The sequence below is a fragment of the Nicotiana sylvestris genome, chromosome 1, assembly GCF_000393655.2.
Source record: "Nicotiana sylvestris chromosome 1, ASM39365v2, whole genome shotgun sequence".
NCBI lineage: Eukaryota > Viridiplantae > Streptophyta > Magnoliopsida > Solanales > Solanaceae > Nicotiana > Nicotiana sylvestris.
The window spans coordinates 25,101,264-25,115,096 of record NC_091057.1 but is presented as its reverse complement, the minus strand read 5'-3'; the positions used below and the strand labels follow the sequence as shown (position 1 = coordinate 25,115,096).

The 13,833-nt window shown below is 39.8% G+C and overlaps 1 long non-coding RNA gene across 1 annotated transcript; it reads left to right on the top strand.

Annotated features, from left to right (window-relative positions):
* Positions 1–401: 401 nt before the first annotated feature.
* LOC138888775 (uncharacterized) lies at positions 402–5,459 on the top strand. Its single transcript, XR_011406314.1, has 2 exons — positions 402–879; positions 4,858–5,459. It is a non-coding gene; the product is annotated as an uncharacterized lncRNA (long non-coding RNA).
* The last annotated feature ends 8,374 nt before the right edge of the window (positions 5,460–13,833 follow it).

The following is a 13,833-nucleotide window of genomic DNA, read 5'->3' as shown; positions in this document are numbered from 1 at the left end:
ATTCGGTTTTCATCGTTCCGGCAAACCTACTCTTCGAAAAATGAAGGGACTGTCTGTATACGTAAAATCGGGGACAATGCATACCCCCATTTTCCGGTGAAGAAGATAGAAGAAGGACACAAATGTGAGCACCTAATTTTTGCCCCACATGAAAATTTTTCCTAAAAATAATCAAAAACATTTTTAGTAAATAAATAGCCTGGCGCCACAAAAATGGAATTTAAATTAAAAAATTTGATTTAGGGTGGCCAATATTGCAAAATTAAAGAAGACAAGAGAAAAGGCTATGACTTTACATTTTCGGGACTAGGCCAAGACTAACCCAATTACTCCACAAGCCCATCCTTTTAAAGAGCCCACTACCCAATCCCCTCATCTCTAAAATACATCCCAATTCTCTCTACATAAAGGACTAGATGTAATTTCATTCCGTTACCCTAGAGAACATATCAGATGAGAGAAAACCCAAAAAAAATAGAAAAAAAACTAGCAGCCTTCTCTAACAAAGGAACAAGAATCGGACAGAAAGAAGCAGCCACCCTCCTTCCTCTCCTTCTTCTTTCTTCACTAATAACACACACAGAAGCTTATAATTGAAAATAGCTGAAAGTTTGTGGGTTCAAGCTTTGCATTTCAAATCTGAAAAAAATATTTTTTTTAAAAAAAAAGAACATAAAACTTCTAAAAAAAGAAGTTTCTGCATTCATTGGGGTTTCTATCGCCTGGCTTCGCATTTTTGGGGGGCTTTAAAGTTCGTGGTGAGCTTGGAGTGCTGTTGGTTCTACTGTTAATTCTGCTTCAGAGGTCGGATTCTAGTTCGTGTTTATTTTTGGCCTCTATTTGGCTTGTTGCGGCCCTGTTTCACGTTTGCCGAATTAGGTACACACACATTAACTTGTAATTCACTTCTTTCATTAGAATGACTGGATCCATGAGAAAATGGTGTTTTGTGATTGTTGTTATTTTTCTATCATATACATGTAATGTGATGTTTAGCCGGTTTAAATTTGATTTATCATGCTTACAATATCTGTGATTGAATAAAACTGAAGCTTCATCTCGTGTGTCCAATTCGCTGTCTTCTCAAAGCAACCAGAGACAAATTTCTTGAATTCTAATCCTTTAATCTTTTGGTTGCTCTTGGATCTAGCTCAAGGGAAAGAAATAGTATTTTTTTTTTGCAATTACAAACTTTCTCGTTTCTTTCTTTTTTTTTCTGCTGAAGTGAATTTTATTCCAATTGGGTTAGTTGAGATCAATTAGTTGAAGATTTCTGTTGCAAATTTTGTCATTTATCTTGACTTTAATGTGAAGTAATTTTCAATTTGAGTAAGTTGTGATCAAGCAATTAAAGATTTGCATCTTGTATTCCGGAAAAGGATAGAGTATTTTTACTATGAAATTGCATTTTTGTTGATAATGTATTAGGCCGTGGGAGTAGGGAAATGACCAAAGCCTACTAGTAATTAATAGTCTCATGTTTTAGGACTGGACTTGGTCAAAATGCATGAAATAAGAAATTTAAAAGGGAACGTAAAATATCTTTTAGCAAAAGTTCTCCATAATCGCAGGACTTTCACGCATAATCTCAAAGTATTTTAAAAAATAATTCATAAACCTCGTAGCTTGCTTTAGGCGCGATTAGTAACAAAACATTGTGATTATAGGTACGGTTCCCGTGGCATGATCACGATACATAACTTTAAATTCGGATGTGCATTTCATGTAACCCGATCATAACTTAAAACAATAATAAAATACACATGTTGTAGATCGTGGGTACAATTCCCGTAATACGATTCGCAATATGTACAAAAACAAATAAGTGTGCGACATCGTGACTTGTTCAAACAAATTCAATAAATAAATAAAAGTGGTTACAAAATTAAAAATGCATAATAGGTTTAAAACATGTAATAAATCAGATAATTAGGCCAATTATTAATTGTTGAGTGACTGTGCTAAAACCACGGAACCCGGGAATACCTAACACCTTCTCCAGGTTTAACAGAATTCCTTACCGGTCTTCTATGTTCGCGGACCAAAAATAGAGTCAATTTTCCTCGATTTGGGATTTAAAATAAACCGGTGACTTGAGACACCATAAATTATTCCAAGTGGATACTCTAAAAATTAAATAAATAATCTCATTTTGATTAATCTCACTTAAATTGAAAAAACTCCCTAACCCCACGGGAAAAAGGAGGTGTGACAGCTCTGGCGACTCTGTTGGAGAGAAGAACCCGGGATTTCTGGTTCAGGGTTCAAGAATTTGAGCTTAGAATAACTGTTATACTTGGCTTGTATGTATTGTTTGATATTGCGTGTTTGAGCATAATGTGCTAAATGCCTCTTTTTACTGCTTTGATATTAATTGAACTGTATATAAAATTGTTGTGAAACCCTCTTCTCTCTGAGTCTTCTAAATCTTCTGGGAAGCTTACGCTTCGTGTGACTTCTTTTCTGTTAGAGTCATATCCTAATTTTAGAACGAGGTTCGGACAAGTTTCAAACCCGGTGAATCTTCTATATATCTGGTACGCTGCCCCTCCCCTGGCTCGAGCTGTCCGCTCGGGTAAGCCAGGTCTAGAACAATACACCCAGGTTTTAAACCTAAAATAACATAGCCTCATGTTGGATCCCTAGTAGGAACGCTTGTTTCCATCACGTGCATTTGACTTTGGGGACTCAAGGCAGGGGTTGGGTCCGTCCAGGACAGGTATACCCGACATAGAAAGACCGTCCTGAGGCATTCTGTCTGCTACTTGCCCATCTGTTGGTTCGGCTTTCTTGTTGACCGGCTTCGAGAATAGGGAAAAAAATCAAAAAAGAAGAAGAGAAACTCAACAAAAAAAAAGAAAGAAAAAGAAAACTTGAGTGAGCTAGGAAAGAGAAAATGACCGAGGTATTTGGAAAAATCCTAAAACTCTACTGAAATATTGAAAAAAAGAAAAGAAAAGACAAGGTCATTTCAAAATGAGCCCAAAATATTCAAGTGTCATGTTTCCCTTTTCCGTCAAAACTGACCAAACTACGTGTGTCTGATTCTCACCGGATGTGAGATACGTAGGCAAACCTCATCCGTTTCGACCCCAATTTTAAAAAATCTAAAAATATTTTCCTTTAATTCTTTCTTTAGAAGCATTTCCTTAGAAAATTCAAAAAAAAAAAAGAATTTTAAACTAAAAAAAATAGTTTCCTTCTTTCTGAAGTCTTTCATACAGGAAAAAAAGAAATAAAAGGAAAAACAAAATTAAAAAATCAAAATCCAAACTACGGATTTCCTTTATTTTGAAGTATTTTTCCCAAAAATTAAAAAAAATCAGAAAAAAAATAATCCAAATAAAAATATTCTTTTCCTTCTTTAAAAGTCTTTCTTTCGTAAATGTCATTAAAAAAAATTGAAAAAATTGAAGTCCAAAATATTTTCGTTTTTCTTTAGAAGTACTTTTGTAAATTTAAAAACAAAAAAAAACTCAGAAATCCAAAATACTTTTTTAAAAGTCTTTCTTTCGAAAATTAAGAGGCAACATCCAAAATCCAAAAATATTTTCTTTCTTTTAGAAGTCTTTCTTTCGAAAAAAAGAAAACAAATCAAACAAAATCCAAAAATATTTTCTACCATTTTAGAAGTCTTTTTTCCAAAAAAAAAAATCAAAAAAAAATCCAAAAAAATATTTCTTTCTTCCTTTAAAGCATTTCTTTCGAAAATTCCAAAAAAAAAACTGAAAAATATTTTTTTCTTTTTTCTTAAAGCTTTCATGGTTTGAGTTTTATAAAAACTAAGCAAAAAAAAAAGTATTAGCTTATTTACTCCATTGTCGATCTTCCTGAACTACGTAAAGATCTAATTAATGCGGTGCCATGATACGTAGGCAATCCCCATCGGATTCGATCATAGCCATAAAATAAATTGCGTGAAAAATAAACCGAAAAAAATAAGAGAAAAAAAAAATTGAGTAAAAAAGAAAGAAAAAGTGAAAAAAAGAGTGACAAAAACAAAAACAAAAACAAAAAAGAGAAAAAGAGAGTGCCAAAATAAAAGAGCGACAGAAACAAAACGAAATCAAGAATGATTAGAGAGAGGTAGAAATGAAGAAAAGAGGTACAGGTTGAAAAAAAGGGTTAGTTAAGGCTGGGATGAAACATGCAACTCGTTCAAACACATAGTAGAAACATTTAACTGTTTAGGTGCATTGCATCCAATTATGCGATTTCCTATCTATTAAGCGTCTTAAAACTAACAAGGTTGTTGGGTATGCAAATTAGCGAGGTTCTATTCAGGTGGTTGGTTTTGTTGGTAATCTGGCTTCCCATCTTTACTTCACAAGATCCAAAGGAAATGTTCCTATGGCCTCTGAAAGCTATCTACAAATCATCGATCCTGAGGATAGCTCAGCACCGACTATTCCACAACCAAAATCAGCAGCTGCTGAAGAGAATATGATGTTGCGTCTCCGTATTTTGAAAATGTGGGACACCTGGTCTAATGGTAGGGAACCGCCAAGTGCAATCCTTGGGTTCCGTGAGTTGATCTCCAGGTCAGGTGATGTTACCAATGCCCCTGCCAATGCGGGCACCCTCCAATGTCGTCCAATGATCCTGGCATGCCTTTTATGGTTCGCCCCTGGCGCCAGTTTCTAGGGCACTTCCAATATTATTCTCTGCAGCACCAGTCTGCACCAGAGCACAACCAAATTTACCATGATAGTATATTGAGCCTCCAATATTTACCTTTCAGGGTCCACAGTGATAACCAAGGATTCTAGTCTATTTTATGCTCATTTTTGCTTGAGCTTTGGATTAAAAAACGTGTACAAGTATTCCCAAAAGCTAACTTGTTGTAGTTGTTTACAGTGTTTGGTCAAGAAGAGACAAGGATGTCATAACCAACTCAAAAAGGAGTGAAACCTGCACAAGTTCAGAGCCAAGTCAAAGCAGTGCTACAGCGGAAAATCCACCACGGACAGAAGACCCATTGTGACCGCGGTCCTTTTATCGCAGTCTGTGGTGGCAAGGTTCAGAGAGATGATTTTCTAGGATTGCAAGCTACCGTGGTCCGGGGAGATTTTATGCGACAGCGGTACCTCTACCGCGATAGCGTTCTTTTTACCGCGGTCTGCGGAGAATGGATCAGAGAGACTGGAGGTTGAGCTAAAGTTGAAGACCGCGGTCCGCTGTTGATATTACGCGACCGCGGTAACCTTACCTCTGCAGCGGTCCATTTTCCGCAGTCAACGGTACCTCTGTTAGGGGCATTTTTGTCCGAAAAATTTAGTTGTGTATAAATACTACTTTTTCAGATTTTTAGGTCATCTTATCAGTAGTGAGCACGTGAACGACGACTTTTACCTACTTTGAGTAATTTTGTAACTAGTTTAGCAATTAATCTTAGTTTCTTATCTTGTAATTACAATTTATGAATTATTCTTCATTTTAATCTATGATTTCTTCTTCAATTATGAGTAGTCAAACCCATTAGCTAGGGTTGTGGCTCAACCCTAGTGTGGGTATTTAATGAATCTTTATTTTAGGGCTTATATGTTTATGGGTGGTTGCTATTTGGCCTGATTTATGCTTTCTATATTGAATTAGTTATTGCAAACACTAATTTGTGCCTTTTTGACTTAGGCTCTTCTTGAGAAAGAGAGTCTCAAGAAGAACCTAAGTCTAAGAATTTCAGGCCAACAAGGAATTGGGGTGTATTCAAGAAATTGATAGCCCAATTAAAGGGTTAAACCTAGAGATAGTAATATCCAACTTGAGCCAATATTGCTTTCACAAATTGAACACCTAATTGGGCTTGAGAAAGCCAATTTGGGAAAAGTCACTCTTACTACCGAGAGGTGTAGAGTGACTAGCTTCGTGCATTGGCTATATTATGATCCCAACTATAACATTATTGCCCTAATTTCTAGATCTTGTTAGATTTTCACCTAGGAGTAAGTCACTGCCCTAGTGCTTCTTTACCCATTTAGAAAACCCGACAAAAATATCTACTTAGCTTAATTTCGTGCATCATTAGTATAAAACTTAGAAGTAACAAACAAACAAGAATGATTGGAAGTGTAATCAAGAGCACTACACACTGCTAGATTAGATAGGAATCTAACTCCAAACTTTATATTAGCTCCCTATGGATTCGATCCCGACCTTCTAGGGTAAATGTTGCATGACCACTCTTGCCACTCTGTAGTGGTGTAGGGTTGGAACCGGTCACTTTTTAGCTTCATTTCCAAGGAGCTAACAGTTTTGGCTATCAATATAAATAATTTCATGTATTGTTTTTATTTCTTTCTGTGATACTAATTTGTGTGTGTCGCCAATTCATGTACAAAATGGTGAACAATAACAATGACCCTCTTGGAAATCCTATTCCGGGGGAGGAGGTAGATGACAATATTGATGGTGAGGTACCTATAGTGGCTCAAGCCCAAAGGAGAGGACTCCAGTCCAATGATAATGTTCCAGACCCTCCCCCGCCACCTCCAAGAGCGGCTCCTTGGGTGCTTCCAAACGAAAGATATGCTAGTGCAATTGTCCCACCCCGGATTCGGGCGGGCAATTTCTAAATTACAAATGTGATGTTGACTTTTTTGGAGAAGTGAGGGTATTTCACAGGTTCTCCCCATCAAAATACTTATAAACATCTTTAAGGCTTTGTGGATACCTGTTGGGGAAGCAAGCAAACAAATGTATCAGAGGATGCACTTCGGTTGAGATTGTTCCCTTTCTCACTTAAAGGGAAAGCTTTGGACTTTGAGATGAGATTTGTCCTTCAAACAGGAACCTAATGAACCACTTCATGAGATCTGGGAGAGATATCGGACAATGGTGAAATAATGTCTGAACAATGACATGACTAAAGCAATGATTCAATAGATATTCTACCGCGGCATTAACACGACCAATCAGTGTGTAGTGAATCAGTTAGCAGGAGGAAATTTTATGAACACACCTTATGATCAAGCATGTGAGATATTGGATGAGATGGCAGATACTTCCTCAGCTTGGCAACGTCGAGCCAATATGCCACAGGGTGACCCCACTATCATCCACTTGCACAAAGAGCTCCATGATCATGGTCAGGCAATAGCGGAGTTAACCACCACAATGAACCAGTTGACAAAAGCTCAATTGCAACAAGTTCAAGCTCCTAGACAAGTAAATGCTATGGAAGGTGTCAACATGTTTATCAACAAGAGGCGACAAAGAGGTCAACAAGGTCAAGGTAGTCCGAATAAATATGACCAAGGTAGTGGTGGTTTCAATTAATATGAGGGCTATGATGAGCAAAATGAAGAAGTGCAGTATGTAAACAATTACCAAGGACAAAGGGGAAATGCTCCTAACCAACAACAACAATGGAGATCCCAAGGAAATTGGGGGAATCAAAACCAACAAGGCAGTAGCAACTAGGGGAATAACAATCAAAATTGGGGCAATTAGAACAATCAGGGCAACTGGAGTGGCAACAACAACAATTGGGGAGGAAACAACAACCAAGAGGGTTTGAACAATGGAAATCAAGGGAATCGGGGGCAAGGCTTTCAAAGGCCTCCGATGTATCAACAACCAAACAACCCACCTCCATTTCCGTCTCAAGGTTATAGCTCATCAAACAATAAGATGGGAAGGATCGAGATGATGTTTGAACAAATGATGAAGAAGAACGCCGACTCTGATACCCAGTTGGCATCCCACAATACTTCAATCCGGAATTTGGAGGTTCAACTTGGCCATATTTCATAGTCTTGAATACTCTCCCTAAGGGGGCTATACCTAGTAATACAGTAGTAAACCCGAAGGGTGGGAACAACACCGGGCATGCAATGGCGGTGATTACTAAAAGTGGTCGAGGTGGTGATGTGAATACCTCTAAGCAAAAGGAAATTGTGAGTGATGACATTCAAGTGCAAGATAATGATGTTCCTTTAGTCGATGAGCAAGTGAGAGAAGAGAATGTGAATGCGGAAGTGAGGATTGATGTTCATGATGATGAGGTAAAGACCCAAGATGATGTGAACCCGTCTATGGAACCCATAATAGACATACCGGAAATGGTAGTGCCCAAGGTTAAGGCTCCCTTGCCAAGGCCTCCTCCACCTTACCCTCAAAGGCTTGAGAAACAAAAGAATGAGAACCAATTTAGGAAATTTATTAACATGATGAAGAGCTTATCAATCAACGTCCCTTTGGTGGAAGCTCTTGAGCAAATACCGGGTTACGCCAAGTTCATGAAAGACTTGGTGACTAAAAGAGATCCATGGACTGTGAGACCATCAAAATGACTCACTAAGTAAGTGCAATTGTGCACTCGATGGCTCCAAAGCTTGAAGATCCCGGTGCTTTCACCATCTCGTGTACCATTGGGAGCTCGCATTTTGCAAAGGCATTGTGCGATTTGGGTGCAAGTATCAATTTGATGCCTTATTCCATGTTCAAAACATTGGGTATTGGGAAATCGAGGGCTATTTCAATGAGGTTGCAAATGAGGATAGAATTATGAAGAGGCCTCTTGGTACTATAGATGATGTTCTTGTTCGGGTGGACAAGTTTATTTTGCTCGCTGACTATGTGATCTTAGACTGTGAGGTTGATTATGAGGTTCCGATCATATTGGGAAGACCTTTCCTTGCAACTGGGAAGGCCTTAGTTGATGTGGAAGCTGGGGAACTCACCTTCCGAGTGGGTGATGAAAAAGTGATCTTTCATGTGTGCAAGTCAATGAAGCAGCCCAACAGTACTGAAGTGTGCTCTTTCGTGGATCTTGTCATGGAAGTTATAGTTGATGATACTAGTGCATCGATCAATGTGGAGGACCCTCTAGAAGCGGTATTGTTGAACCTTGATGTCAATGAGGATGAAGGACGGGTGGAGTGTGTCAATGCGTTGCATGGAATGGGATCTTACTCTTATGAGCCTAGAAAGCTCTATTTGGATATTGAGAATAGAAAAACTCCACCAACAAAGCCCTCAATCGAGGAACCTCCCATGTTGGAGTTGAAGCCTTTGCCTCCACACCTCAGGTATGAATTCTTAAGACATAGTTCAACTTTGCCAGTTATAATTTCATTTGTCTTACTAACATGCAGGTATATGCCACATTGGTGGTGCTCCAAAAATGGAAGAAGGCAATTGGATGGACTCTAGGTATTATCTAGACGATAAGCCCAGCCTTTTGCATGCACACGATTATTCTTGAGGATGATTCCAAGCCCTCTGTGGAACATCAGAGGAGGCTGAATGAGGCTATGCAAGAGGTTGTCAAAAAGGAGGTGATCAAGTGGTTGGATGCAGGGGTTGTGTACCCCATCTCGAATAGTTCTTGGACTTTGCCGGTGCAATATGTACCGAAGAAGGGTGGTATGACTGTGGTTACCAATGCACAAAATGAGTTGATTCCCACCAGGGCTGTCACCGTATGGAGGGTGTGCATGAACTATCGCAAGATGAATAAAGTGACCTGCAAGGATCACTTTCCATTGCCCTTTCTTGACCAGATGCTAGATAGACTTGCTGCACATGTCTTCTACTGTTTCTTGGATGGGTACTCTCGGTACAACCAGATTTTGATTGCTCCGGAACATTAGGAGAAAACCACCTTCACGTGTCTGTATGGTACCTTTGCCTTTTCTAGGATGCCATTTGGGTTGTGTAATGCACCGGCTACATTCCAGCAGTGTATGATGGCCATTTGTACCGACATGGTGAAGGACATTTTGGAGGTGTTCATAGACGACTTCAGTGTTGTGGGTGACGCATTTGATGAATGTTTGAAGAATCTTAGCAAGGTGTTGGCCTGGTGTGAAGAGATCAATCTTGTGCTCAACTGGGAAAAATGCCACTTTATGGTCGAGAAGGGCATTATCCTCAGCCATAAGATCTCAAAGCACAAAATAGAAGTGTACAAGGCTAAATTTGAAGTGATCTCAAAGCTTCCTCCTCCTACTTCAGTTAAGGGGGTTAGGAGATTTCTTGGGCATGCGGGGTTCTACCAAAGATCCATCAAAGACTTTTCTAAGATATTGAATCCCTTATGCAAGTTATTAGAAAAGGATGCCAAGTTCGTGTTCAATGAGGAAAGTATGAAAGCTTTTGAACTTCTAAAGTATAAATTGACAACCACTCCCATTATTACCGCACTCGATGGGAGCTTACCTTTTGAGCTCATGTATGACGCAAACGATGTTGCGGTAGGAGCGTTCTTGGGTCAAAGAGTGAATAAGATGTTTCACCCAGTGTATTATGCAAGCAAAACAATGAATGATGCTCAAGTGAATTATACGGTGACGGAAAAAGAGTTGTTGGCAATTGTGTTAGCAATGGAGAAGTTTAGGCCTTATATCATAGGTGTCAAGGTAATAGTTCATACTGACCATGCAACACTCACATGATGACGAAGAAGGATTCCAAAGCTCGGTTGATAAGATGGGTCTTATTACTTCAAGAGTTTGATTTTGATATTGTGGACCAGAAAGGGTGTGAAAACCTAGTGGCGGACCACTTGTCCCTCTTGGAGGAGGAGGAGAGTCCCCGTGATGGCCTCGAGATTAATGATTCATTTCCGGATGATCAACTCATATCTGTGTATGTTAATAGCATGCCTTGATTTGCGGATGTTGCCAATTTCCTTGTAACCCGGTATTGTTTCGTATGAGCTCTCTTCTAATCAAAGGAATAAGATTAAATGGGATACCTTGGACTACTATTGGGATGAGCCTTACTTGTTTAAAATCTACAATAATGGTGTGATCCCAAGATGTGTTTTGGAAGAGGAGCAAATGAGTATTCTAGTTGCTTGTCATTCCTCTCCCTACGGTGGTCATCAAGGTGGGGCGAGGACAGCTTCAATAATGCTTAGTTGTGGTTTTTATTTGTCGACATTGTACAAGGATGCAAGTGAACTTGTAAAGACATGTGATGAGTGCCAAAGAGCAGGTGGAATTTCGCCTCTCACCACTATTCTTAAGGTTGACAAATTTGATATGTGGGGAATTAATTTCATGGGTCCGTTTGTAAGTTCTTGTGGCAACATGTATATTCTAGTGGCCATTGATTATGTTTCAAAGTGAGTTGAGGCCGTGGCTTTACCCAACAATGAGGCCCGGAGTGTTGTGGCTTTTCTCAAGAAGAGTATCTTTACTCAGTTTGGCACTACTAGAGCAATCATTAGTGATGGAGGTTCTCATTTTTGCAATAAGGCATTTGATGCTTTGCTTGCAAAGTATGGTGTCAATCATAAGGTTTCTACCCCTTACCATCCTCAAGCTAGTGGGCAAGTTGAGGTCTCCAACACAGAGATCAAAAGAGTATTGTCAAAGACGATCAATGCAAATAGGACCGTTTGGTGAAAAAAATTTGATGGTGCTCTGTGGGCGTATAGGACTACTTACAAGACTCTGATTGGTATGTCTCTGTACCGGTTGGTGTTTGGAAAAGCTTGCCATCAACCGATTGAGTTAGAGCACAAGGCCATGTGGGCTTTGAGGAAGTTAAATCTTGAATGGGATATGGCAGCAAATCTTCGGGTGGAGCATCTTAATGAGCTTGATGAGTTCCGATTTCATGCTTACTTCGGTTCGTTCTTGTATAAGGATAAGATGAAGTGCCTTCATGACAGGTATACTCGTGGCAAGGAGTTCAAAGTGGGTGATTTGATTCTCTTGTTCAATTCCCGGTTAGCACTGTTTCCAAGAAAAACTTAAATCAAAATGGAGTGGACCTTTTGAGGTGCTTCTTGTGACTCCGTTTGGTGCTCTTGATTTGAAAAACAAAAATGGTGATATCTTCAAAGTTAATGGGAACAGGGTCAAGCACTATCTTGGCAAGTTTGATGACAGTCACGTGGTGGAAATGATCCATCTCAAGTGATTGATGGTAACCTACGTTGTGCCACGACGTTAAATCAAGCGCTTCTTGAGAGGCAATCCATGTGCTTTTCTTCTTGTTTTTCTTTGATTTTTTTCTTAGTGTAGGATTTGTTTTTGGACTAATGGGTTGTGAGATGTGTATAGGGATGTTGGATACAGTGCAGGACTAATCTGGAAAAAAATTGGCACTCTCTAAAGTTTGGACCACTGCTGCGCTCTATTTTTCGCGATCGTGATGGCCTTACCGCGAAGGCGGAAATTGATCGTAGTCAGTGGTACTAAAAGGTCCAAAATAGAGGTTCTTTGAAGTTTCAACCACTGCCACGGTGCATTTTCCATGGTCAGTAGTGACTTACCGCTGCTGCAGAGCATTTTTCACGATCCGCGGTGGTCTCAAAGCAACAGCCCTTCTAAACATCGCAACCGTGGTCCGCAATGCATTTACCGGGGCCGCGGTAGGTAAGACTGTGTGGGCCCTTGGTAATTTCTATAAATAGGCGATCATTAAGCCTTTTACACTTTTCGCCCATTTTACTCTTAAACAACACATCACACTATTCATCCGCGCCCTAATTTGCACAAACACAAGAAGTGAGCTTCATTTGTTTCACATTTCACATCTGGTAATTCCAATCAACCCTTAATCTTTAATTTTGTTCTTATTTTCTTTTAAATTGATAGTTCTTACTTCTTCTTCTTCCTTGTTCTTTTAATTTTGACTTAGGGTTCCATAGCGTTAATTAGATTAGGTTTCAATTAGTTAGAAATGGTTATTAACTACCTAGTGGTATTGATAATGTGTTGTTAATGCTAAAATGCATGAAAAATTAGAAACCCTAAGTGTCGAGCCCTAATTTGACCTCCGCGGTCCGTGGTTGTTTTTCCGCGATCCATGGTCATCTTTGTTTTGTGAGATTTTTAAGACCTGATAATCGCGGTCAGCAGTGGCATTTTCCGCTGACAGCGGTGCCTCTCCGTGACCGCGATGGTAAAGTTTAGAGAGGTACATTTGAGGGTCTGCAGTTGCGGTTGGTTTTCCGCGGCCTGCGGTGCTATTGAATCAGAGAGTGGGTAGTCTGAGTCCCACACCTCTATGGTCGTGATTGATTTTTCGCGGTCTGCTTATTTGTTCTTGCACTGTCAACTAATTTATGCGCTACTTCTTCTAGTATTTGCACTAACAAATTTGAATTGATTGTACTTGCAGACAATGGTTAAATATAGAGGAGGCGGTGACAAACCAAAGGGTAGAGCAAAGTCCTCCCGGGGTAGGGGACGAGTCATGATTAATTGACCCCAGCAGTTCGGAAAGCAATTGGGGAAACTAGAAAAATCATCAAAGTTGTAGATAGAGTTGCTTCTCATTATGAGGGAAGTGATTACTTGCCCTCCCGGGAAGCATCAGAGTCTGATTCAGTGCCCGAATATGTACCCGACTTTCCGGAGAGGCACAAGTTGAGATATGTACCTACACCTCCAGACTCTTCTGCTGGTCATGCTTCAGTTCATATTTCTTCTGAGTCGTTTGAGGGCTTAGCAGAGAGCAGTGATAGTTCAGATTCAACCTCACCTACACCTTTATCACCAAGACATGATGTAGATGTTGGGGTAGCGGATGAAGAGGGAGGGGGTGTGCCCGAAACCGGGGGTGTGGAAAGAACTAGAAACCCCGAGGTGTGGCAAAAAAAAATTGTTAGTGAGCTGGCTTATCACAAGTTCCGGGAGTGGTGGCCTCTAAGGTCACTTATTCATGAGCACCAGTTCATAGAGAGGGATCTTCTACCTCATAACCCCTACGTGAAGCAACAATTCAATGCATGAGTGAGGTGGGATTACTTCACTAGCAGGGTGTCATATGCAAATGGGCACTTAGTCAAGGAGTTCTATGCTAATGCCTCCCACATCAAGAAGGATACAAAAGTGACTAAATTGCAGAACTTGAAAGTGAAGTTTGATGGGA